The following is a 5,739-nucleotide window of genomic DNA, read 5'->3' on the forward strand; positions in this document are numbered from 1 at the left end:
GCACATGATTTGAGATCAGAGTTTTTGCAACTAGCATTAGCAAAAATCAGAAAGTTTCCTGTGATCTCTTTTTGGTGGGCATCTGTCCGTGGCCCCCAGTTCCAGTGAGTGGAGGGTTCCCTGCACCCGTAAGCAATGCCGTGATGCCAGCTGGCGCCTCGGCTTCATCTTGATTCTGACTGTCTGCCTGGGGACAGCACCCGGGTCCCCCGGGTGAAGGGCTCAGTCGAGAAGACTGTCCTCTGTGCAGACGCCAATCATAAGTTCAAGTTGCCCCCTGCACTTCTGACCAGGTGGCCACTGACTGGAGGCTCCCATGGCCCCGTCCAGGATGCCAATCACAAGGCCAGGCTGTCACCTGCCGTTCTGACCAGCCCCCTCCTCGGGGCCCACCCACTTGTCCGAGCAGCTCACAGCTGGAGAAGAGAGGCCTAGGGCGAGGCTTTGCACAGAGGGGCTTCTCTCCCTGTGGAGTCTGCAGCCCGGCCCGGCGCAGCGGCAACACGGCAGCTCTCCCCGCTCTCCCTTGGGTCTTAAGGAGGCCTCGGCACGCCACGTGGGCAGGGCTGATCCGATCCTTGGTCATCAGCGACTGATTCAACCTCCAGCCCCTCTCCCCTCCCCGGAGGTCAGGGGGCGGGACTGAAAGTTGCACCCCTCTCTTCCAGGCTGGTTGCCCTGGCAATGAGCCCCATCCTCAGGTGCTTCCAAAAGTCCCCTGGTCGCCCTGACCCCGTGGCTCCGTGGGTGGGGCAAACCGGTGGCTATTTCTCTCCCTCTCTTTTGCTCTCCCTTCCTCTCTCTCTAAAAAATAAATAGAAATTTTAAAAAACAAAAAAACCAAAAGTGACTTGATGAACATAAGCCCAGTTGTGCTGGAAAGGGGCTGGTTACCAATAACGACACGCCCGTGTCACCCCGTGGCTCTAAGGTGGTTTTGGGAACTCAGAACAAAAGATGCTCCCCTTGTCCTCAAGCTCGGGAGGTCCCGGGGGTTTGGGGGGCTGTGTGAGCCGGGGACCCAGGCGAAGACCGCAGTCCCAGCTGCCCCCCAGAACCCCCCAAGGGGCACCCGCTGTGTTAAGGAGAGGTGGGGTGGTCTCTCTGCCTCTGGCCTGGGCCATTTTGTCAGCCGGAGGGATGAGACCCTGCCCTTTGTGAGGAGTCTTGGAGGGCAAAGTGGGAACTGGCAGGAGACAGCGGGTGGGGCTGAGCTGGGGCAAACGTTTGGCTAGATTAGTGACTGCGAGGCAGCCTAGCGCTGAGGCAGCCAGGACCCCAGCCGGGGCGCCCAGGGCTGGGGTGTGGGGGGGCACGGCGAGCCGGAGAGCATGGGGAATAGACCTGAGAAAGGAGAGCGTTGAGGGGGACAGGCCCCCCAGGAGCCCCATGCTGGGCAGGGCCAGGCTAGCCCGGGCTAGACAGGTTGCGGCCTCTGCAGGACTCTCAGCCCCTTCCAGGAGCCATCCGAGGGGGGCTCTGGGGGAGCAGGCGGAGGCCGAGGCTGGGACGGGCCTCTGGGGCTGGGACATCAACGTCAGCCGTCCTCTGGTCAGCGACAGGAGGAAGGCCTGCTGGCCCAGGGACAGTGGACGGCTCCACCTGCCTCCTTGGGCCCGAGACTGGCGGACGTCTCTCCGTCCGCTCCCTGTCCTGACTGAGCGTGGCCCGCAGAGACACGCGGAGGAGAGAGGCGCCGAACCACGGACCGTCCAGGAGACCGGGGACAGGCTGGGTGAGGAAGGCTGGGTTGGCCCCCCTGCCCTCGGGGAAAGCACATGAGCAGACGCGTGTCCTGGAGGCGGCCTGGCACTCCCTCCTGCACGGCCTCCCCCAGCGTGACCGGCGCGGGTGGAGGGAATGCCGAATTCACCAGCACGGCGTTCCACCTGCTACTTCTAACCGAGGCACTCGTTTCACAGCCAACGGAGTGGGGCGATGGCCTCGAAATCACGTGACACTGCTGCCACCGCACGGAGCGGCTGCAGGGGCCGAGCGGAAGGGCCCGCTGATGGCAGTCCCCTGAGAGGGCGGGGGCTGTCCCAGAGGTGGCGGTAGCTGCTTCACGTGCGTCCCTCTCCAGAACCGGAACTCAGGGACCGGCGGACCGGAGTCCTGTTGCCACGGAGGTCTCGGTTTGCAGGGGACAGAGCGGTGGCTACATCAGACTGCAAACGAAGTCTCCCCCGGCCACGTGGGCTCCTCAGGACCCTGAGCCCACACTGAGCCAGCAGGGAACACATTCATTCTCCGGCGTGGGGGCACTGCCAGCGGAACCTGGGCTCGGGTTCCCCCACCATCGGGGTGCCAGGACCAAGGCTGGAGCCCGGAGAACCCTCTAGCAACAGCAAACATGGAAAGCTGTGCTGAATCAAGGCTGCACGAGTCAGATCCTTTGGGAACAAGGGTTTGGATCGACCGTGCCAAGTAAAGGTTCCTGAGCAGCGGAGGCCCTGGCCGAAGACACAGGAGGCCCAGCCAGGCAGCGGCAACGAGGTCATGAAGCAGCAACCCCAGCCTCGTGAGCCATGACCCACCTGTCGTTCCTGGATGGATGCAGCCGCTGCCCCCAGAGCCGCTGCACACACGTTTTCTTTCCTCGTTATCTTATGCAAGTTTTGTGGGAAGTTAACTCGACCCCTTCGTCTCTAGGTGCCATTCCGTTATATTCCCCCTTCTAGCCGGACGAGGCCGGGACGGAATCAGAGGCACCCACGGGAGGCTGGGCTCTGCCCGTCCTCAGTTTGGGGAGAGGGGAAGAACGTCCTACAACTAATCCTATCCTGGGCGGAAACAGGGATGCTCTTGAGATACCGTTCAAGTTCAGGGATGTGTGGCAGGGTGGGTATAGGTGCTGAGTGGGAAAGGGGGAGAACTGTACAATCACTAAGCTCTTTCCTCCCAGCTTCCTCTGTTTTGGGGGGTACTGGGCCGGGGACTCTGCACACAGACCGCCCCGCCAGCTGGCCCACCTCAGGGTGGGCTTCTCCGGCAGGGTGCCCCGAGGGGAGCCTCGATGCTGGAGGGAGAGAAGGGCCTGCTGCCGCTCCCAGCAGCGTGGTGCAGCTGCTCCTGCACCTCTGTGGTGGCAGCATGTCCCCAGCAGCCGCCCCTGGCCGCCCGTCCAGGCTTGGTGGAGCGACTCAGTTCACACTCAGCGCCAGCACCAGGGGGCAGCCTCCCGCCTCGGGCGGCAGCTCCTGGAGCTGCTGCCTCCCCGAGTCCTCGGTTTTCTTTTTGCCTTTTTCAGCTACTGGGTCCGCCGTTGCTGTCGTGCTACAAAAGCAACTTGCAAGGCTTTCTGCCCCCTATTTGCACCGCGGCTGGTACACACGGAAGGAAAATTTCCATCTGCTGAAATGGGGCCTCGGAACACATTGTTTTAAACCCGCACGCACAGTAACTGCGGCTCCGCAGGTCTCGTCCCCTCCAGGAGCTCCCACGGGCACCAGGCGGAAGGACGCCCGCCCACCGTGGGCTGAGCTACTCAAGAGACACCCCTCGACTCCTGCAGGGTGTCTCACTTCAGTCTAATTCGTGGAGCTCCCCTCCATCCCAGTACCCCTTTCCCCAAGTTGAGAAGAGTTAACGAGACACTGTGGTATTGAAAATGTAAACTGCGTTTTGGCAGTGGTGCCCACCAATCAGAGAACCCCTCTACACGTGTTTATGCCCCCCATCCCCTGTCCGGAGGGCCCGCAGGCTGTCTGGGGCGCACTCAAGCAGAGACCCTCGCGTGGGGTAGGGGGGCAGCATTAGCAGCAATGAAGCCCCCCCCCCCCATCTCCCTCGTATTGAAGAGTCGCAGCCCGGTCTTGCTGATACTTTCCGTTTATTACTGAGCAGACAATGGCTCTGAAAGTGCAACACTGGGTCCCTCCAGTCACTGCCTTCGCTGCTCCGCTGGCGGACGCCTGGAGACTCACCCCTGGAGCATCGTGCACCACCAGCGTCTCTCCGGGTGCGAAGTTACTGCCACTGCCAACAGGGAACACTGGCAGGGAACTCGGGAGCACACAGGGGCGGGAGGACGGGAGAAGGGCACTGGGGTGGGGAGGGGCCAGTTCTGGACAGACACGCGGCAGAGGCGTCCCGGGAACACAGCCCGCCTGGCCTGCGGAAAGTGGGAAGTAGCTCCTCGTCCCCTGGCAGCGACACCCGTGTTTGCCAGGCGCCCCCCCCCCCCGGGCCCCGAACAGGCGATGCCATGGCCACCCTGGGTCCCACCTCGGCACAGCAGAGGCCTCCGGAGGCGGAGGGGCAGAGGCATCTGGGGCGAGGCTGGGGAGCAGGGGGTGGGTGGGGACCCGGTGAGAGCTCCTGGCAGTGTCTGGAGCCCTCCGAGGGCGGGACACTGCCCCACGGGAGCCACCCCGGGCCCACCCAGCACAGGGTCAGCCTGCTTCGGGCGGGGAAGAACCCCTCTGGAACTCTGCGATGACAAAGAGGAACGGGGGACACGAGCAGCTCCAGGGACTCGGAAGAGTAGAAAATCTGAACAAATGAGACCAAACTAGGAAAGAAAGAGCAACAACATGAATATGGACAAAACGCCTGAGCACAGGCGTGACAAAACCCTCACTGTGAACACTCTGCGCGCGCACACACACACGCCGCCCGGGAGACGCCCACAGGAGGGCAGCCCCGGTGCCCGCTGTCTCTGGGGCTCCCAGGGCAAATCCGAGCGCGGGCCCGGGGGGAGGGCCCCCGGGCCGAGCAGGTCTCTGGAGGCAGCCGCGCTCGCCGGCCGGCCCGCCCGCCAGCGTTGCTCCCACGCCTGTTCGCCGGGGCGCTCGAATTTCTCCCTCGTGTTCCCGGGGCTGAAATCACTGCCGGGTCTTCTTCTCTGATCTAACTTCGCCCGCAGCGGAAGCACCCCAGACAGCGGCGGTCCGAGGGTGCGGGGTGCGGCGGGGGATGGAACGTGGGAGGGGCGGCAGGAGCCCGGGAAGGAAGCGCCTGTTACACACACACTTCTCTGAGGCCCGGCCCCCGAGGCCTTCTGGCCTGCGAGGAGGTCTCGGGGGGGACCTTAATTTAAGGTACTTCGATCTCTGCTCACAAGAGCCCAGTGAGACACAACTCCCTGCAGGCTGCTAGGCGCTGGTCCTCAGTGCTCAGGTCAACCCCACGTGCTCTGAGACCGCCCTGGCGCGTGCCTGCAGGAGCCTGCCGAAGTTTCTGTGGGCACCCTGGGTCGGCACAGGTTTGCCACACAGGTACCAGGTGATGAGGACTGAGCAGGTCTCCAGCACCCCCGGACGGGCGCAGCCACGTAAAGGCAGCCATCGGCCACGGTCGCCTTCTCTTCGGATGTCCCAGTTTCAGGACCACAGAGCTCACCACGGGAAGGGTGAGCTCCTGGCCGTGACCAGCCCTCGCTCCCCTCCCTTGGTGAGAGCCGGGCGAGAACCCACAGACTCGGGCTGGACACAGAGGCCCCGCCCCTCCGGGTAAACAGGCTCTTCCAGATGCCGCCCTGGGCTCCCGGTCTCGCTCAGAACCTCTGCTGGCATTTCGCTCCCGACCCAGCTGGTTCTGCTCCGGGTTAAGTGACAGAGCCACACCGCTGAGGCGCCTCAGGGACGGCGGTGGCCCTCTGGGTCACAGTTCTGAGTGCAGCAGAGCCCGGGCGGGAGAGACCCACCCCGGGGAAGCCTGGCGGGTGTCAGGCAGGAGACCACACAGGCAGCAGCGCGCTGTCAGAGGGTGGTGGGCTCGGGGGAGAGGGGAGCGAAA

Source organism: Phyllostomus hastatus, unplaced genomic scaffold, assembly GCF_019186645.2.
Source record: "Phyllostomus hastatus isolate PE091 unplaced genomic scaffold, TTU_PhHast_1.1 phas_contig_477, whole genome shotgun sequence".
NCBI classification, from domain to species: domain Eukaryota; kingdom Metazoa; phylum Chordata; class Mammalia; order Chiroptera; family Phyllostomidae; genus Phyllostomus; species Phyllostomus hastatus.